Below are 22,746 nucleotides of genomic sequence, written 5' to 3'. Positions count from 1 at the left end.
TTATTGATTAATGAGTTTTCTCTTTACAATTTTTTGCATCTATTTCCTTCTAAACATACAAAATATAATAAACAAATTCCGTACACCATAACTGGTATCAGAGCCTTGTTAAAAAATGGTACTACATTATAATAAAACACTTTACAGTGAATTATTTGAAGAAATTCGTAATACAGAGAATGAGATTTCTCAACATAAAGATATACTTTTAAGTAATAAAAAAGATTTAGTGCATATAAATTTCAGAATTCTACAAGCACAAAATAAACATACTCACGAATATATACCAACCATGGTTAATATACGTAAGTACCTCCTTCATAGGCAAAAAATGCATCAAGAACACCTTGATAAAGCTTTAAACTCAGTTTCAGAACTCAGAAAAAGGATTTTAACTTGTTAACATTTCTTAAACATGAATAAAGAAATTTTCAACAATTCTGAAGAAAATGATTCAGAAGAAAAACAAATCCTAACTTATGTTGAGGATGAAGACGGCTTTCATGCAAACCTCTTAATAAAACAAGATCTTCTCTCTCGGGTCAAGAAAACAGATTTAAAAATAAAGAAAGAAAACATTTTCAAAAATGTTCCTTCTAAACTTAGTATTTTAAATCCGCTTAAAAGGAAAAATGAAATTTTCTACTTTGTTAATACTAAAGAAATGTCTGTAGACATAAAAGACACAATAGGAGCTGTCTTTCTACCCCTTTTGACTAAAGAACAAATAAACAATAACTTAAAAAGTATTCCAGTTGAGATTAGATCAAAAGTAAGAATGGTCCATATCGGAGCTGTAAAAATTTTGATAAAATCCCAATTCCAAGCAGGAATAAATTCTCCCATAAAAATGGCCTTAATTGACAACAGAATTACTGACAGACAGGACTGCATCTTAGGTGCTGCTAGGGGAAACCTTGCATACCAAAAATTTATGTTTTCAGTCTATCCAAAATTTGCTCTAGATTTGAAATCTGCAAATATAGATAAAACTTTATCTTTTATACATCACTTTGAAAGAAGTGACCTTATGAACCCAGGTGATAAACCATTCACCATAACCTATCTCATAGGATATGCCCTGACCAATAGTCACCATAGCATAGACTACAAGAAAGACGAGTACATCGAACTTGATGATGTCTTTTCAGAAATAGGCCATGTCAAAGATAAACAATTCTGCGACATAAATCCTCAAGAAAACTCTTGGGTTTTAAATATAGCTAGAAACAAAAAAGCTCTAGGAGAAACTCTTAGACCAAGAATTTCTATGGATTCACTCCATATAGGAGAAAGCTCAGAAAGAAAAGATAGTAACTTAATAAGAAACATGTCTTTAAAAATTGATAGTCTACGTCAGAATATCAAACAAATCTCTGAGGTAATAAATGAGTAATAAAATAGATTTTCCTCATTTTTATAAAAAAGGTAAAACAGTAAAAATCAAAACCCTTGACGACAATACTGAAAAGAAAGAATACATTTTCTCTACTTCTGGAAAAGCTGGTATTCAAACAATTGTAAATCATTGCAATAATCTCAACCAGATCATTGCAAGATGTCTCTTAAAAACTTCGAAAATATGCCATTACCTTGGTATTTCAAAAGATATTTCTAAAGATATTTCTAAAAATAAAATACCTTTTAACCAATTTAAAAACGATTTAGCCATTTTGGTTAAAAATAATCTTGATAAAAATAATTTTGAAAAATTCTTCGAAGTTATTGAAAGACAAAATAAACTAACTATCAAGCTAACCCAGTCTATTGACAAACATTCTATTCTTTTAGAAAACTCTTTAAAAAACAACCATTTTGTTGAAGAAGTCGCCAAAAAGGCAAATATTGAAGGCACTCTTAAAGAAAACAACCTTAAGATCACTAATATACAAGAGCAGTTAAAACAACTGATAGGATGACCTCGATACCCGAGCTAAATAGATCAATCAACCTCCTTAATGAAAAAATAGATGGGCTGATTATAAACTTTGACTTAACGGCCATTAAATATGTAACCACTACACAGTTAGAAGTAGCATCTGCAAAAATTATTGCAGACATTACTAAAGAGTTATCTGAAAAGATTGACTCTTGCCCTTGTAATAAAGACATTCTTGAACACATCAAGAATATTCCCATCATAGAACAAAAAACCAAAACTGGAAAATATTCAGGTCTTAAGAAATACTCACCTCCCAATCCAAGTATTGGAAACCCTGACTTAGGAAGCTCAAAAGACTCCCAGAAAATCGATATTTTCAAAAAAGAGCAAAAATGAAAGAAACAATCTCTGAGAAACTTGAGAAATATTTCTTTAACCTTCAATATGAAGATTATGATAAGGCTGACCAAAAACTTATTCAGCTTTTATCTTTAGAAACTGAAGAATGCAAAAAACTTGTATAAATCTTATTACAAAATATAATAAACAAATTTATTCAACCAATAGTCACCATAACTGCCTTTTAAACTCATGGCTGCAAGTTTTTCAATATATGTTTCAGCATAAGTTAAAACACCAAGAAATCTTTGCAGTTGTTTTTTGTCTTCTAAAACATTTGGAAAGTCATGTAAATGTTCAAGAATATGCTTTTGAGGACAATGAGTACCTTCATTTATTTCTAAACCCAAAAAATTGATTTTTGTTTTGAAAAGATGAGCTTTCTTTTTTTGAAAGTATTATTCCATATTTTAAAATAGTTCTGAGAACCTGTGTGACATGAACATAGTGTTCTTGTTCATTTTTGCTGAAGATCATGATGTCATCAACGTATACAGTGCAGAAACCTTCAAGGCCTCGAAGAGCGTTCTGCATGTGTCTTTGAAAAATACTAGTATATCTTGACATGGACTCTTTAGATCTACCACAAGGGATGATAAGTCTATTCGTCATGATTTACTGATGCTTCAGTAAATATGGTTTTTTATAAGGTTAAACTTAATTCTAATAATTTTGAAAAGATTCAAAGAGTAACATAATGAATAGAGGAATCCATCTGGTAGAAAGATAAAAGATTCTCCAATCTAAAAGGGATGGAGAGTACTTTGGCATCTTATTTTTGATCATCTTGGTAATTGTAGAATTGTGTCACAATTAAGCCTCAAAGAAAATCTTAGTGCAATTGTATGACTAAGAAGAGGAATCGAACATTGTTGGAAATGGTTCGATCAAAAGACGAGTCATGTTTTGTTCCAATCAAGTTTTAGAGTTGTGCTCTAGTAACTGCAAATCGTATCTTGAAACTCATTTAAAACTAAGAAGGTTTATAACACCTCAAAATAAGTGGAGTAATAATACTTTTCTTACTCTAGCACATTTATAAATTGGAGTTGTGATGTTTTGTTGATTGAGAAACAAAATATATACTGAGTCCAATTCTATGAAGTGTTTTCTTGATGGGAATCTGCACAAACTTTTGTTTTAGATCATCAAGGAATGTTCCTTGAGAAAGAAACTTATATTTCGAGAAGTCAGTTGGAGTTGTATTGATCTTTGAGAGTTATAAGAGTCAACATATAATAATCCTTTTAGTTATCACTAGCACGTGACCTGAAGTTGAAAAAACCATGTCGTGTTTCAGTTGACACATTATCATTTTTATGTAATTTCAGTTAAGTTGGCAATGTTTTGGAGTTTTATGTTTTTCATTTAACTACTAAAGAAAAACATGTTGGTAAGTGAAGGTACACTGATCAATATGGGTATGCTGCTAACAACATGAAAGCACTGGTAGGCCCTTGTGCTGTTAGAAGGAAAGAAATTTAGAATAGCAAAGTTAAGTCCATGAAGGAAAACTAAGTTTGAACTTGGTTGGTGCTAAACCTAGTCTTATGACTATAGGTTGGAAATGAAAGACCCATATGGATATGAACGTATGCACTTTGACATCTAGGTGGTAAAGGTTTCACTCTAATTCATGAAAATGATTATGAGGAAATACTTTTGCTATTAAATTTTAAAGATCTATATGGATATTGGTTGTGTAAATTGCATTTTCAAATTCACAGTATGATTATAGTATTCCTCTTCATATTTCAAATTGTGAGGAATGACAAGGAACTAGTGAACTTTCAAGAGATATATCCATCAATATTGAAAGTGTTTAAACACATACACACATATACTTTATCAAAATAAGGTATATAATCTAAAGAAGTCTGGTTGGAGACTTATTGAAGCATCACATAACTGAAATTTGCACTTCTGTAAGAAAGTTAAAGGGTATTGATTTCAAGAGGTCCAATTAATTTATAGGTGAAGTGGGAGCATAATTGTTATGCTAGTATTACATGTTGGCAATACTGTTCGTAGGAAACAATTTCTCTGTTTTTGCTAATCGCAAAGTGTTGAAAATGTTTCACTATAGTAGACTTAAAGGAGAGGGCACTCATACTTCGTTTTGAGTCTAAAGGTTTAGATCAAATGGTTTGATGGATATTAGTGAAAGACATATATGAATAGCATGTTGAAATGTTTCACCATAGGAGATTCAATATATAGAAAGCAAGAGATTGAACAGATATCAAATCCTTGGATAGGACATATTGAGTCGAGTCCCATATGCTTCAGATATAGGATCGATCACATATGATATAATATTTACTTATTCTAATTTTGCAAAATTCCTTTACCCTTGTGTGAAAAAGATAAGAATTTTGTGTGACTAAAGTTGTTAAACAACTGTCAAGAACATTCTGAGGTTTTATCGAAGACTGGTTGCTTGTGGATAATTAGAAGTATGATATTAAAAGGGAAGGAGCATAGTGACACATTTTCGATTGAGATGATTCTTTGTCAAAATTGATTGTCATATGGGAATATGGAAATGTTTCTACAATGGGATATGCTTGAAAAGTCTACATGTGAGTTGGAAATATTAATGCAACATAAGTGTTCAAGGAGTGTACTTTGAATTTAAAATGTAACGCCCGGTTCCTGGTATGTACTTAATTGAAAATTTTATTCACTTTTGTATAGAAACTCAACGAGTTGGAGGTCCCAAACTCATCGAGTAGGAATGGAATTGGACACGAGTTGTAAAGTCTACTCGACGAGTAGGACTGGCAGAATGAAACCCTAATTTTCAGGGTTTTGCACCCTATTTAAACACCTTAACCTCCATAGGCTGACCTCATTTACAGCGTCCAAGTCCCAAACCCTAAATGTCGAAACCCTAAAGAATTGTGTGAGTTTGTGAGCCATCCTTGAAAGAGTTTTGTGTGTTTAAAGCTTGTGGAAGAAGAAGAAGCATGAGCACTCAAGAAGGAGTTTGTAGATCCAAAAACTTCACCCCATCCTCGTTACTTTATGGTAAGCAAGTCTCAAACTTGCCAAAAAAATTGCTTAGATCTCTTTCTTAACACTTTTATTGGGGTTTTGGTCTAAATATCTTGATCCTTGGGAAATGGTGATGAGTTTTGAGCACTACAACATTCCTATGGTTCACATACAACCCTAATGCTCTGGATCTAGGTTTTCTCATATTATACATGCAATATTAATCATCCAAAGCATGAACCCTAACTAGCATCCAATTTACGAAAATTATAACATGAAACTAAGTTAGATGAATACCTTTTTCTTGTAGCTAGTAATCTTCAATCTTTGAGAGCTTAGTACCTCAAATGCGATACCTCTAGCAAGTCACAAACACCAACACGCAATGGAGGATTATGAGAGAGAGAGAGAGAGAGAGAGGTTAGGAAGCACTAAAATCGGCGAGGGTTTCTTTCTTAGGGTTTTAATTGTGGAAACCCTAATTCACTTGCTTAGGCCTTAAGCAATCCAATAATCCTTATGATAGACCCTTAGACGGAATCTTCATGGACCCTCACATAGATTTCGTCCATCACTAATCAATATGGATCATTAACCCAAACTATAAGTACTACCGATTTACCTAATCAGTCCCCGTTAATTTAATTAGTCTCTTTTGATCACTAAAATAATTCGAAATTAATTCTTTGATCAATACTAATTAAATAATATGATTTCTCAATTAATATATTATTCTTATAATATATTAATAAATCACAAATAACCTCTTTCTCAAATATCCATCCTATCAAATTGTTATGGTGAAGGCAACCCAAAAGGACCATGCTACTATCAGGTCAAGTACATACCAATTATAGTTATGGACTTAGACACCTAATCCAACAAATGGACGTACCAAGTGAATACCCTGTCAAATCTAAGGTCTTTAAGGGCTTTCATGGCATAAAGGTGCAAAATTTATGGCCATAGAAGCCCCATGCAACCTTTAGTCTACCATTTTGGCCTTTTAAGGTCCAAAGGGCCATACATGAAGAGAAAGTTGAAGGCTTTACGTGTTCATCTAGCCTCTAAGGTCCAGATATCTGTTTTTACACCTTATCTTGAAGTGAAATAGTCACTTGAACCTTAGAGGTACGACTCTGATACCAATTGTTTAAGCCGATTTTGACGATCAGTTTGTGTAGAATAATAAGAACATCTTGAGATTTATCGATAAAATATGAAGAACATAAAAGGGATGAGTAATTCCATGATTTTACTAGAAAGAGAGAAATAAAATATTACATAAAGAACATGGGTTGCGATAGATAACTCTCCTTTGGTGGGAGAGATCCCACCACACTCTCTCTCACTAGGAACTACATTGTGTGCACTCTTACTTATAATAATACATGACCATCTTTCTCTATTTATAAGGAGAGAGAAACCAAACAATACAATAAAGGGAATAAAATAACCTAACTATCACTCATAATTTGTAGAGCATTTCCATGCTCCAACACACAGCACGTTCCATGTCTCTCAGCTGCGGAAGTGCTTAGTGGATGATTCCGCAGTGGTACCGTTGGAGGATATTTAGGTGGACGACAGCGTGAATTATATTGAGAGACTAGTGGCGATTATTGATCAGAAGAAGAAAACCTTGAGGAACAAGGTTGTTGGGTTGGTGAAGGTGTAATGGCAACATCGCAAGGGCTCGAAGTGGACTTGGGAGTCGGAAGAGGAGATGAAGAGCACTATTCGGAGTTTTTTGGAGCAGCGGACTTCGAGGACGAAGTCTGAATCAAGTTGGGGAGAATTGTAGCACTTGAATTTGGTATGTTCATATGTAACCCTTCTTATTTATAAAGCATTGCTATTTTGGTCCTTTTGTCTAGTACGCAGGGCGTACTATAGAGTACGCTTGGCGTACTAGCTGAAGATTGGTCGTGGCCATCGACCACGTATGCTTGGCGTACGTGGGTTATGTTGGGCGTACGCTGGCCAGGGGTAAACCCTAATTTTTAGGGTTTGTGCCTTATTTAAGCAAGATTAACCCACTTCTTTCACGTTTTAGACTAGCCACCACATCCTCAAACCCTAATTTTGTCCCTTAGCCTTTGTGTGGTGCTTTTGAGCTCCTGTGAAGCATTTTGAGTGTGTTTTGTGCATCTCGAAGAGGAAGGAGAAGATTGAAGACTCATCCTTCAGAGAGGAGCTTAGAGATTCAACTTTAGCATCTCCATTTCATTGCTTTTAAGGTATAAAGTCCATAACTTGTCAACTCATTTTATAAATCTACTCATTGGCTTGTTTTTAGCTATTTTGGTCCCTTTTTGTTGGTTCTTGTGAGCTAAGGTCGTTTATGGAGTTTAGCCTTTTAGATCTGGACATACTGAGGGTTCCTTAAGCATAAATGATATTGTCATATTTATACACATTTTAGGCAATATTTTAATGCATTTTTATTATTATTTTGGTTATTTGCAAAGATATATGATACTTATGAGATTAAATTATATTTTGCAGCCAAAAGGAACAATCTTGAAGAATAAGGACCATTGTTGACAAGAAGTGGAACTTTGGAGGATTGAAGAATTAATAGAAGAAAAATTCTTGCGAAAAGCCCAAATCGGAACGTCGCAATCATTTACACGACGTGTAGTAAGTGTTCTAGAAGATAAGTGGACAGGAAGTTAGAGTCCTTGCCTGATAAGGATTCATCTCAAATCACGACCTGAAATCCCTGTTCACATCGTGGAGAGCGAATATTCCCAAAACTATATATATCATTCACTTTCACGATTTTAGGAGGCTTGGAGGATTTTTCAGAGAGATTTCTGGAGAAGAATTGTTCAGAAAAACCGAGATCTAACATTCATTGAAGGAGATTTATTTGAAGATCAAGAGATTGAAGATTATATTCATCATCTTAGTTTGGTACACTTTTATTACGCCTTTCATTATTGGATGTGTGTTCATAATTTCAGCCATGAGTAGCTTAATTTAGTAGCTTCTGTTTAGCTAGATAAAGCTTAAACTCTACGGTTTAGTAAATTAATTTATGGATTTTAATCATTGGTTATGAGCTCGTGTTAGATTATCCTAACCTAGCATGTTAATATTTGATACTTTGATTGCTTGAATTCAGGTTCTGTGTAGCGTAGTGAACATTAATTTGCATGAACTTATTACCTTTTAGTTTAGTGACCATTAAATTTCTAGAGAAAAAATCGACCCTATCTTAGATAAGTAATTAAAGTAACTGATTTAGCTGTGCTAGAGAACATAAAGTGTGACTAAAATTGTGTTTATTTGGATTAATCTTACATAGCTTGTCTACATCATATATCTGATTTTGTGTTTGCTAGTGTATGACCATACATAGTTTTACATGAATTAGAGAAAACATTAGTAAATGTGGACTTGAATTTCTAATAACATAAAATTAGAGAACCAACATTAATAAACCATACTTAGTAGCTAACCATAGAGAAGAAGTGGATTCGAACTAAACAGAAGTTTTTTTGCAATTGATTGAATTTGTTAGTTAAGAGATTAAGTTTGTCTGAACTTGCAAAATCAGCTAAAAACCAATTAAACTTTGCTTATTTTTAGCTTAATTTTTAGTAGTTAAATTAGTTAATTAAATCTGTTCCTTGTGTTCGATAAGATCCACTGCCTTAAGTCGTAATAGTTAAGTTAGATAGTTGGTAAAGCTAGTAGGTATAATAATTACACATCAAGTTTTTGGCGTCGCTGCCGGGGAACGGCTAGTTAGTATTAGATTTAATTTCTTTAGGTTAATCGAATATTTTTGTGGGGTTAAACCTACAAAAAGTTAATTTTTAGCATTAGTTTTTTTTTCTGAATTACTGAACTCACGACGTGAACCTTAAGTTCATGATGTGAATTAGGTTGATTTACGTTTTATTTCGTTTTTAGCTTCTATTTAGTTTTTCTGCAACACGACGTGGTGAATATTACCACGTCGTGGTAATCGTTCAGTAGGAATTTTTAATTACTTTTTGTTCATTTTTATGTTTTTATTTTTGTTTTTCTTGCAGTAGTACATGACCCGTGGATCCAACACACCTTTGATACCACCGCTTGAAGATCCAGAGTCAGCCCTTCGTAAAAAGGTGGATAAGAACATAGGAGAAACCAACCTACCAAAGAAATCACCATTCAAAGATCTTAAATCGGTTTTTGGTAAAAAGAAAGGGAAGAACGTAGGAGAGTCAAGAAATCCTTCTAAGGACGAAAGCAAGGTTGAAAGCTTTGAGCAGAATCCTAATACACAAGAATCTGAATACGTGTAAGGTCCTAAAATGGATCTTTACCAATGATCAAGCAATCAAACAATCACAAGCAATTAGAATAAGAGTAGAAGAAGAAGAGAAATCGATCAATCAAGCTTGCACACGTTTATTACTGAAAACGTCTGGTATAACTCGATATACTGGCCGTGAACTCTGTGGAATCAACAACTACATAATGACCTACAACTTCTCTATATATAGTTGACTTGGGCCGGAAACAGGGTTTACGGCCGTAAACTCACTCTATGGCCGTAAACTGCTAAACAACTCACCAAAACACACTAAAGACTCAAAATGAACTATTACAAAGCCTAGACCAAACCATTAACTGGACCCTTCAATCTCCCCCTTGGTTTGGTGCTAGCATGGACTTAGTCTTTATCAACCACCAGCACATCTGACTTTCCTATAGCTCCATACCACATTTCTTTTCGAATAATATCAGCAACCATGGCAGTGTACTCCTTAGCAGCAGACTCAAAAAGGTCTTCAGCGACCTTGATCTGATGATGAGAAAGCTGATGTATATCCCATTTTCCGAACTGCAACAAATCTCTCTTATTATACAAGCGGATGCAACCATCTTCAAGCTTGATGACAACAGAAGCTGTAGTTTCATCAAACACCCAGTATTGCATGGACTTTAGAGATCCATCTGGATGGTTCTGAAGGATAGGAATCTGCTTTACTTGATCAGTAGCGGGCCACATCACAGACCGAAGAGGTTGATTGGTTTTGGGATCAATGACACTTGGGTATATCTTGATAATCGACTCTGCAGTCTTCATAAAGGGAAAGCCCTTTGCCACTTGATTTTCCAAAAATAACTTGAAATGTGTCGCCTTGGGTTCATTGGAAGGATTTGCAAAAGGAGCCTTAGATAACTCTGTAAATCAACCCTCGTCCAAGAGTGGAAGTCATGAGCATCTTTGTATAGTTCGGTATTACCACTCTTCCTTCTCACGATCCACATATTTAGAGTGTCGTGGAATCCTCATGAGATGATCCCTGACCTATCACCATATACGTCCCTGAAGCGATTCTCTCCAAGATCTGTAAAGGTGATGTTGGGTTGATTCCCAGGAGCATTTTGATCCGAGCTCCCTTTAAACAAAAACTAACCCTTCTCAGCAGACTTAGCCAATTTAGCACGTTTCAACGCCACAACATTCGGAGCCTGTGCTGGTTCTTTGTCAAAACGATCGACAATATTGGTTGTTCTTGTAGGTGGTGGAACTATGGGAGCATCTTGATTTGGAATATACATCCTTGGCTCATCGACAGATGACTTGAATTTGTCACCAAGTTCTTCTTCCAGCTTCTTCTTCAGGTCATAGTAGCTGGCGGTCAACAAACCAAAATGCGTCTGAAGATCAGTGATCTGCTTCGTCTTCAGAGCTTTGTCTTCAAGAAGATCAACAACTTGAATATTGAGCTTGGTTTTTTCAGTCTGAAGGTCTGCAACCCTGATATCAAGATCTATATTTTTCTGATTCAGCACACTGATCTCCTTCTGAAGTCCAAGGATTGTAGGATTCACTTCTCCAGATCTGCCATCCCCAATAGATATTCCTTTACCACATGAGGGAGGCGTTGAAAATTGTTCTTCAGCCAGATGCATGGCTAGCCTCACAGAAGCAGCGTCATGATCGGGCCTGGGAGGAGAGAATCCTGTGGGAAAAGAAGAGCCACCAGCTTCATGAAAGATGCTAGGACCTTCACTAAAAGGTTCTGATGAGACGATAGCAGGAGTGGTTGTTGGTGGAGTTGAAAGGCCTAGAAGTACATCAGAATCAAGAACTCCCTGTCTAGGGTCAAGTCTTCTTCTCTTCATGGGAGGTTGAAAGGCTTGCGTTGTTGTGCGATCACTCTCCAGTGGCTCTGATGTAGGTGAAACAACATCAAGGAGAGGAATCCCTGATACTGTCACCATGGGAATTGCTATTTCCGCCACTGGATTGGTAGAAGGAGGCGTGGCTTCAAGAACGTCTTCAGTCTCCCTTATCTCCGTTGCTGGATGAGCAACTTCATCGATATTGTCAAATAGCGTGTTGAGGTTTTCACCAGTTATGAAGTCTTCATTGCTACCAAAATTTAAAGGAATTTCATCCTTATTGAACCCAATAATATCAAGGTCTTCAGACAAATCAGTATCCGTTCCGCTTTTTGAAGACCCCTCATTATAATCACTTTGGACCTGAACAGATGTCAGATCATGTTCCTCAGCTACTTGTGCATTAGGAGCTAGAGGATCTTCTTCTTCAGCATGATCCGATACTGTGATGACATCATCTTCCGAAATGACTCTCTCAGAAAAAGTGGGCTCAGAAGGTACTTTGTCAGACGTTCCATGAGACTCGGAAGATTCATTTAGCTCCGCAAATCTTCCGAATTTCACAAGAGGATGCAGTCCTTGGAAGACGACCTTGCCCTTGCGATTCTGCTTAATGAGGCCAACAGTGTGGGGACCTAACGACTTCATATCTAGGGGTTCTCCCTCTTTGACCATCTCCGGGAATTGAATGTCGATGAACAACTGGATGAACCTAGGATACATCAAGAAAGTATCCTGGTTTATAGCATTGATATTCACTACGAACTCATCCAATATGAACTTAGAGAAGTTGAAATCGATCCCTGCAGCTAGTGAAACAATTGCCCCAGTGTTCCTAAGAGAGATTTCATCAGCACCTGATCTTCTGCCCGAGATACAGCTCACAAAGACATGAGCTAAGAATCTCCAGTATGGAGGCAGAAGCTTCTTCACAGTGGGAGGAAAGACGCCTTCGTACCCCATCTTCTTGAGAATCTTCTGCACATCTTCAATCCCGATCTCTGTAGGAAAATCAGTTTGATCATCAATCATTAGTGCCTCTCTGAAAAATTGCTCAGTAATCACTATGTTGCAACCCTTCACCATAGCATTGACAGTAACTGCACCATCGTCATCTCTTGTTATCTTTGCAGTCTGCCAGAACTCCCTGATGATTCTCTGATAGACCACTGGGTTCACAGTAATGGCAGAGGCCAAGCAACATTCTCTCAGTCTGTGGATCATCGATTTGAATTCTCCATGAACTGCATGAGGATCAGCCAATACAATAGCCAAGTTATCCATATCAGCAAACTTCAAACTTGCCATTGATCTGCACTAAAACAAGCCAAGTAAGAAAACAAGAGTATTTGAGCAATTAAGGTTTTAAGTTTTCTTAATTAATCAATTTAATTTTGGCTTAAAAAAAATTATCTTTGACCAAAAATTTGGAGTTTACGGTCAACAGTGGTCAAAAGGGGGTTTACGGTCCAAATTGGGTTTACGGCTGTAAACCCATGGCCGTAAGCTCCTGGCCGTAAACAGAGTTTACGGCCGTAAACTCATAGGCCGTAAGCTTCGGCCGTAAACGCCGACGAACAGTAAAACTTTGACTAAACCCCCAAAATCAGTCGAATCGATGAACAAATTGCATTCCCATGGTCGTTTTTAGCATACCTTTGAGGTGAACGGAACGATTTTGCAAAAACACGAGAATTTTTTTTCGAGAGGAGAGAGAGTATGAGAGGGTTTACGGCCGGAAAGATGGAAAATGAGGTGGGAAGGGTTTCCGGCTGTAACCTCCACCTTTTATACCCTATTCAAATTTACCTGTCTCCCACACAGTATAAGGCACAGTCCAAATCCCAAGTAATTTTCAAAAATAAAACTTTTGAGGATTTTAAAAATAAAATAAAATAAAATAAAATAAAAATAAAAATAAAATAATTTCTAAAATTTACGAATTAAAAAAATTTTAAATTTTGACAAATATAAAAATAAAATAAAAATAAAATAAAAAATAAGATTGAGATAAAATAAGTGCAGATTAAAATTTATCTAAAAAATTACTGAAAATAATTTTTGTGACACTGGGATCAAAGTTGTTAGACAACCTTAATCCACTTGTCGGTACCTTTATCTTCATGTCTTTGCCTGGTCGATCGCCGGTATTGTGGTCCACTTAAACACGAAAATTTTATAATAAATTTGGACAAGCTAAGAAGGACAAGACATTTTGATCCTTTATTCTTGATAAATTTCCTAGGGACCATTTAGCTAACGACGACCAGGGATATTGTTGTCCACCTAAATTGAGCAGCGAGATCTACAGACAATCTGTAAATGTTCAATTTTAATTGTACTAGAACATGTTTCCCGCTTCCTGATATGCTCCAGTAATCAGGGACTTCCAGAATACTCCTTACATCGGGTGAGCAGACAATCATTAAGAGAGAAGATAGATTTAGAATGCATATGTTATACACCCAGGTCGGATCTATTCCAATCACGCAGAGGGTGAAGCATATGACTAACTGAAGTTTTAGAGGGATTGAGAAAAAGAATGATGCATATACTGTGTACCAGTAGATTCCCATGTATATCTCCCTGCTCAACCTATCCAAGCGTCGTATTGTCAGACTAAACGGATTTAACTAGTTCAAGATTTGTCAAGTCTATGAATTCCTTAAGTTCAGATCTGCCTAGTCAAGTCCATCTAGATTATTTCGTGTCTACTAGCGCATCAAACACAGAGCGTAGACAATTTAATTTTTGGTACGTTACGCAGACTCAGATTGCCTGTTATCACTTGATAATATCACTTCCCGTCACAACACCTACAAGCAAAGCTGTTAGCAACAATTTTTGATTTTCTGATTTTTTAATGTTTTTGGATTTTTGAATGTTTTCTGAAAAAAAAATAAAACAGAAACAAAATATTTTTGGATTTTTAAAATTTTCAATTTTTTTGTTTGGTTTTTTTTATTTCTCCCCCTAAATTTGTGCATGGGTGAGAATGAAATCACTAAAATGCGCAAATTTAAACTAACCTAAGCTATAACAAAAATTTAATCCTCAAAACGAATCATTTTCAAAAATCCCACAAGCACATTGAATCGAGCTTTGTTAAAGGGCTTGGTGGATAGATCCGCCACATTATTAGCAGTGGGAACCTGTTCCAGCCGGATGAGCGAGCCCTCATAACAGTCTCTTATAAAATGAATTTTGATATCAATGTGCTTGGTTTTGGAATGTTGGACAGGATTTTTAGCAATTTGAATCGCAGCCTCATTATCACAATAAATTAGGGTTTCTAGATAATTCAAACCGTAATCCAACAACTGATGTTGGATCCAGATAACTTGAGAGCAACAAACAGATGCAGCAACGTATTCCGCTTCTGCTGTTGAAGTTGAGACGGTATGTTGTTTCTTGCACTGCCAAGACACTAGCCTATCTCCAAGGAATTGACACCCTCCTGATGTAGATTTCCTGTCAAGCTCACAGCCTCCATAATTACTGTCAGCAAAAGCATATAAATCAAATTCAGAATTTTTCGGATACCAAAGACCCAATTTTGGGCTTCCTTTGATATACCGAAAAATCCTTTTGACAGCAATAAGATGTGAAACTTTAGGATTAGCCTGATAACGTGCACATTGACAAACTGCAAACATGATGTCGGGACGGCTTGCAGTAAGATACATTAACGATCCGATCATCGATCTGTAGTGTGTCTGATCTACGGATTCGCCATCAGTATCTGGATTCAGAAGAGGTCTTTCGGCCATCGGCGTCGAGGCAGGTTTTGCGTCTTGAAACCCGAACTTCTCAAGAATATCCTCCACATACTTAGCTTGATGGAGCAGGATTCCGGTTGAATTTTGTTTGACCTGAAGCCCCAGAAACAGGGTCATTTCTCCCAATGAACTCATCTCAAACCGCTTTTTCATCACGCCATCAAACTCTTTGCATAGCTATGGACTGGTAGACCCGAAGATAATGTTGTCAACGTAGATTTGGACTAGAATCTGATCATTACCAACATGCTTGATGAATAAAGTTTGATCGATAGTGCCACGAGAGTATCCATGCTCGAGCAAGTGCTTTGTGAGAGTCGCATACCACGCTCGAGGAGCTTGATGTAACCCATACAACGCCTTGTCCAACTTGTAGACATGATTAGGAAACTTTGAGTTAACGAACCCAGGGGGTTGATCAACGTAGATTTATTCCTTCACCTTGCCATACAAGAAGGCTGTCTTGACATCCATTTGGTAGACCGTGAAGTTCATGTAGGAAGCATATGCAAGGAAGATACGAATAGCCTCCAAGCGAGCCACTGGAGCATAAACCTCAGTATAATCAAGACCCTCTACTTGTCGAAACCCGCGAACCACCAACCTTGCTTTATTGCGTACTATAACACCAGAATCATCTTGCTTCTTTCGATAGACCCAGCGTGTGTCAAGAGACCTTTTGCCCTTTGGTAACTCAACCAATTTCCAAATCCCGAGCTTCTCAAATTGATTAAGCTCTTCATGCATAACATCTACCCAACTGGGCTCATTCAAAGCCATTTCAACATTCTTGGGCTCGATTTGAGAGATAAAGCAAGAATAGAGACACGCATTGACATCTCCACTCTGACTTCTGGTTTTAACTCCATCGCCTAGCTGACCAATGATGTTTTCGATCGGATGATCACGTTGAATTCTTGAAGGTATGTCTTGGCTGATATCATTGAGTGAAACGGGAAGAGTGTGAATGTTGAAACGTCCATCATTTGCTAATTGATCCGCATTAGATGAATCTGCTACAAACTCATTAGCAATTTCTTCATGAAAGAGTAGTTCCATAAAAGTTGGAGTGACAGCGGAAGCATCTCTAGACATGAACTCTCTTTCAATTGGGGTAAGAGGTGTAGGATCAACATCAGGAGTACCATTTCGAACTGGAGACTCTGGACTACCAAGTCGAACAGATGACTCCCCCTCAGGTGGAGCAGATGACTCCCCCTCAAGTGGAGTAGATGACTCCCCCTCAAGCGGTACCATTGGTGGTCTGTAAACAACTTCTTCGTCTTCGTCTTCAGAAACAATCTTCGAACCAGAGGAGGACCCACATGAACCATCTGAAGACACATTTAAGGATTTGAAAAGCGATGTGTAATCCAATAACCAATCAGGACCCACTCGAGCGTCCGTTTCATTCTCCTCCAACCAACGCACGTCGAAGGATTCTACAATCTGCTTCGTCTTCTTGTTGTAAACCCTATACGCGGTGCGCGCAGCATACCCTATGAAATAACAATCATCGACTTTGGCATTGAACTTCGGGTTGGATTCCAAGTGAAGAAGGGTGCAAGGGCAGCCAAATACACTGAAATGACTGAATAAAGGCTTGTGACCATAGAGAATCTCGTACGGCGTCTTCATCTGAGCTTTATTGATTAAAACACGATTCTGCACGTAGCAAGCAGTGTTAATCGCCTCAGCCCAAAAGAAAACATGCAACTTGGAATCACACAGCATCGTCCTTGCAGCGTCTTTTAATGTTCTATTTCTCCTCTCAACAACACCATTTTGTTGAGGCGTGTGAACAGAGCTGTATTGACGCACGATTCCCTTTTCTGCACAAAAATGATCAAGAACTGCATTCTTGAATTCTGTTCCATTATCACTACGAAGCGCCTTCACCCGGTTATTGGTTTGGTTCTCAATCATCACAATGAACTTCTTTATCATATCAACAACCCTGGCTTTGTTGGATAAGAAGAAGACCCACGTAAAATGAGAGAAATCATCGATCACAACTAGACAATACGAATTTCTGTTGATGCTCAGGACGGTGACCGGACCAAATAAGTCCATATGCAATAATTGGAGCACCTGACTGATTGAGTTAACCTGTTTTGGCAGGTGTGGTTTTCTATGATGTTTTCCCTGGGCACACGACACACACTTTTCAAATGTAATAAAGTCTCTGACAGGCAGGCCTCAGACCATCTCATTCTTTGCAAGACGATTTAGGTTTTTAGCGTTAGCATGACCAAGTCGTCGATGCCACAGCATTGCATTTTGTTCTAAGACCTTCAAAAAGAGGCAAGTGACTTGTTCAGGAATGTTGCTATTCATATCGATAATATAAGCATTCCCATCCCACTTAGATTTGACAAGAATCCACTCTTCCGGGATGACAATGCCTGGCTTGAGAATCATACACTCTTTGTCTGTGAAATGGGTAGAATAGTCTTTGTCACAAATTTGGGAAACACTCAACAAGCTGTGCTTTAACTCGGGAGCAAAGTTGACATTCTCGAAACTTAGCACTCCATTGGTAACGGTTCCTCTCTGAGTGATCTTGCCACCATCTTTGCCCGCAAAGGAAACATATCCCCCGTTAAAAGATTGAATGTCGCTCAATTGGGAGATGTCTCATGTCATATGCCGGGAGCAGCCACTGTCGAAGTACCAAGGACAGGCGACATTCCTCCGCAACTGTCCCTGCAAAATGAGCGGGATCATTTAGATTTGGGAACCCAGGTCATCACTGTCCTGGGTTGCCTTTTCACTTTCTCTGATTTATCTTTTAAAGTTTTCAATTTGGAATCCTCATTTCTAATCATTTTAAAGGATGATGATGATTGATTGGAAATTGATTTGGGCATCCAATGATATTTAGGTTTTCTAACAGTCTCAGGTGGTTTTGAAATATGTTTCTTATTAGTTTGCACTGAGCCTCTGGATGTTCTACTAGAAGTGGTTGAAGATCCAAAACTACTCTTTGACGAAACCGATCTTGGCGGAGCCTTGTTCGGTTTTGGCAAACTGTTTGGAACTTTGTTATGAAAAACCTTTTTATTCTTTTGAAAAACAACCCTTTTTCTTCTTCGATCATCCTTCCAATCATCATCCCGAGAGCGAGTTCTTGAGGACTTTCTAATTAAAGACCTTCCTCTAGATTCGTTCTCTCCTCTTGGCGACATATAGTTTACAAACATCCTATTTTGACAATTCCTAGCTATATGTCCACCAATACCACAATTAAAACAAATCTGTTTATTATTAATGGAACTGGTACTACATTTCTCATATTTATTTTCTTGATTGACACTCTTACTCTTCTCACAAGAAGATGGATGAGGAACAAGTTGTGAGATAAGTGAGGGTGCATCAGATGGTGTGACTTGTGGAATTGGTGTGTTTTCATTTGAAGCACAAACATCAGGATTAGCAAAAAATTCATCAAACATTTCAAAGAAATTAAATTCAACAGGAGCAGATGTGGAAGCATCACAAAAAACATTGTCATCAGAAGCAAAAGATTTTTCATTTGAAATAAAAACATCAGAATCAGAGTCAGTTTTATTATCAGAAACAGATTCTCCAACTTCTTGCTTTGCCTGATTTAAGGATTGATCTGCAGGGGAAGTAGAAACATTAGTACTTTCAACATTAATAAATCCTCCTGAAACGAAACCAGATGGCTTGCCATAAACCATGAATGGTTCGTTGGCAATCTCATCTTTAGACAAGGGTTGATACTGATATGTGTGATTAAAAGGAGGAGGTACACTATCGTATCCTAAACCCTTTTGCTGGTTTCGTTTGAACTGCATGCAATGATCAATCATGTTGGCAACTACCTCGCTTGATCCATCAAATTTTCTAAAATCAAAATTTGCAGTTTCAAATTGTCTCTTTAATGTATCAAGCTCAGTAATTAACTCATCATTCTGTCTCTTGACATAATCATAGTATTCACATTTTTCACTATAGGCTTCCTGAATTCTTTTAAAGTCCTTAATTTTTGTTTCTAACTGGGCCTTTAAGGGTGTTTGTCCTTTTGTAAGTTGATAGCCCTCATATCTAAGATCCTCTACTTCTCTACGTAATAATGCTATTTCGTCATGAAGAATTTTAACATAATCATTACATGCCTGAGAACAAGTAGGTAAACTTACCTCGCGTTTCTTGGGCTCGGAAGTACAAGATACCATCATTGCAAACTGCAGGTCCATCATCTCTGCTTCAGGATCAGCTGCATCATTCTTTAGGGGAGCATCATCATTTATTTGGGGTAGGTGAGCATTTTCAGGTCCTGAAATATTCAGAGCCTGAATCTGGTCCTCCCAGTCAAATGACTGAGCAACCATAGCAGTCTCACCATTGACCGCAGCACCTCCACGATTGTTTCCCACCGCAACCATTGTCCTGTTATTGTTCATCCTTTGATCCGGTTTCGGGCACTCACGAGCAAAATGACCCGGCTCGTGACAGTTGAAACATCGCAACATTCCCTTGTTGAACCCGACCTTCTTATCAGCATTCATTCCCCAGTTATTTTTCCCTATCTTCTTAGCAAACTGCTTCGCCCTGAACACTGCCATAGCAATTGGCCACGTGATATCCATCTCTTCCACATCTTCTGGATGAATCTGATCCAGATCAGCAAATGACAACTGAGGTGGAAGCTCTCCAGCTACAAAGGTATTATAGCAGTTAACAAGTCCTGTAGCTAGAGCAATATTTTCATCACTCTCCTTTGTGTTTGAGGAAGAGGCTACAACTGGAACATTTGGGGAGGGAACAGCTTGTGGAGTGACGAATGGCTGGCTTTGAGGGTGAGGCATAGATGACGCAGTAGTGTAGGTTTGAATTTGAGGTTGTTGAACAGCAAACCCCTGACTTGGAGAAGAGATGATTGATGAAAGAGCATTGTTAGAGGAAATTTCGAGGTTTGCAGTCGAATATGAATTCACATGGTTAATCTCTCGCTGTTTATCATCAATATCACAAGCTTTGATGATTGCCATTGTTTCAGCAAGAGTGAGGCGATTCAGATCCTTGGTCTTCTTAATCACAACAACATTCATGTCCCATGACCTTGGAAGAGCATTCAGTAGGTTTTTGTTTATCTCGGACTTGGTCAAGTAGATCCCAGATATGTTCATATCAGTAGTAAGAGTTGTGAATCGTTGCAGCTGTGCCTCCAGAGTTTCTCTAAGAATGTAGTTGAACATATTGAATTTCTGTCGCAACATGTCCTGGCGACTTTCCTTCATGTCTGCATTTTCTTCATATACCTCAATCAAAGCTTCCCACAGATCTTTAGGTGAAGCATACTCTCTGAAAACTTGAGCTATATCTGGAGATAATGCCATGGTCAGAGTGGCTAAAGCCCTTTCCTGTTCTTCAACTTTCTCAAATTCTTCATCTGTGTAGTTCTCAACAGCTTTGTCAATCACTTGTCCTCCAACTGTCATAGTAATTCTGACAGGACCTTTGATGATGCTTCTCTAGACTTTGAAGTCTTTCATCTTAATGTACTTTTCAATCCGGTATTTCCATTCAGGAAAACCATCTGCAGACATCAGTCTTGGAATACGTGTGGTTGTACCCATGACAGTATCCAGTTCATGAAAATGTGTTTGACTTTGAGAATCCATCAGAAATTAAAGCAAAATAATATCAGAAAAGAGTTTACGGTTAATATTTTTACGGCCGTAAACTGTGTTTACGGTCGGGTGTTTACGGCTAGGGTGTTTACGGTCTAAGTGTTTACGATTTTTGAAGATTAGTTTACGGTTATTGAAGATGCTATGTTTACGGTCCAAGAACACTGTTTACGGTTGATGAATGTTCTTGAGTTTACGGTCGCAAACTGGGTTTACGGCCGTAATCTCTTGGCAGTAAACTCCCATAAGTTCTTCGAAAATGCGTTTTTGGAGTAGATTTAATCCCTTTAACAACGAAAACACCAAAACCGCTCTCGAACAGTGAATAATATCAGTTTAAACAGCCGAAAACTCGATTGAATGAAGCTTTGACACCGGTTTTGCTCTGATACCAATTGTAAGGTCCTAAAACGGATCTTTACCAATGATCAAGCAATCAAACAATCACAAGCAATCAGAATAAGAGTAGAAGAAGAAGAGAAATTGATCAATCAAGCTTGCACACGTTTATTACTGAAAACGTCTGGTACAACTCGATATACTGGCCGTGAACTCTATGGCATCAACAACTACACAATGACCTACAACTTCTCTATATATAGTTGACTTGGGCCGGAAACAGGGTTTACGGCCGTAAACAGGCTTACGGCCGTAAACTCACTCTATGGCCGTAAACTGCTAAACAACTCACCAAAACACACTAAAGACTCAAAATGAACTATTACAATGAAAGCCTAGACCAAACCATTAACTGGACCCTTCAATGCGATTCTGAACTCGAATTAGAAAAAGAAGAGAGCGAACCCGAAGACGAGCCAAAAGAGAAAATGGCGGACATTGCCGACATTTTGATGGAAACATACAAAAAGAGAATCCGAGAGGACACCGGTCCCGGTTTAGTGCAACTTGCGATTCCTGCAACCACCACATTCGAGCTTAAAGGACATATTCTTTCCGCACTTAAGGACGTTCCATTTTCCGGGAAATATCATGAGGATGCTTACAAAGACCTTGATGAAGTTAATGACATCGCCGATTACTTCAACATTCGAAATTTTCCACGTAGACAGTGTTATTATGAATGCTTCCAATCACTTTTAAAGGAGCTGCTAAGGATTGGTTGAAGGCACTTCCACCCGGTGCCATTACTACATGGGTACAAATGCGTGAACAATTCTTAGAGCAATTTTTCCCACCATCAAAAGTGTCTAAACTCAAGAAGGTAATAGCTAACTTTGAGCAACAACTGGGCGAATCACTTTATGAAGCATGGGAGCGTTATAAGGGATTACTTCGAAATTGCACCCAAAATGATCTTAATGTACAACAAGAAGTATCAATCTTTTATGATGGGGTAAATGTGATGACAAGGCAACTCCTTGATTCTCAAGGACCTTTGACGAAGAAAAATGTCGCTGAAATCAAGGAGCTAATAGAAGAGTTTTTAAGAATTTGCGTGAGTATCAAAACCCTTGAAATGATGAAGCTAAGGGAATAGGGAGTGATACTTCTAAGGACATGGCAGTTGTGTTAGTTATGTTGAATAATATGGACCGAAGAATGACAAAGATGTACCAATCCATACATGCTATTCGTGTGGGTTGTGAAAGGTGCAATGGTCCACATTTAACAAAAGATTGCCATTTCAACGATAGTGGGAATAAGAAAGCTCAAGTATGTTACTCAAGTGGAGACAAATACGATGAAGATTGGAGGAAACCAAAGAAAGAATGGTTTCTTTTGATGAATATAAAAAGCAAAAGGAAGAAAGATTTATGCAAACTGGATGAGGCTTTTATCAAAAGGAGCAAATACAACTTGAAAAGAAAGTTGATTTAGAGTCCATGCTATCCAGATTCATGGAGGCTTCGGAAAAACGTCATGAAGAGACCGA

General features: G+C 37.5%; 1 non-coding gene across 1 annotated transcript; it reads right to left on the bottom strand.

The window, feature by feature from the left end:
• Positions 1–22,062: 22,062 nt before the first annotated feature.
• On the bottom strand, positions 22,063–22,169 carry LOC145128004 (small nucleolar RNA R71). The gene has a single exon (XR_013716607.1). It is a non-coding gene; the product is annotated as a small nucleolar RNA R71 (small nucleolar RNA).
• Between the last annotated feature and the right edge of the window lie 577 nt (positions 22,170–22,746).

The sequence above is a fragment of the Lactuca virosa genome, chromosome 7, assembly GCF_052849685.1.
Source record: "Lactuca virosa cultivar CGN04683 chromosome 7, Lactuca_virosa_CGN04683_v6, whole genome shotgun sequence".
Classification (NCBI taxonomy): Eukaryota; Viridiplantae; Streptophyta; class Magnoliopsida; order Asterales; family Asteraceae; genus Lactuca; species Lactuca virosa.
This window is presented reverse-complemented; position numbering and strand designations above follow the sequence as displayed.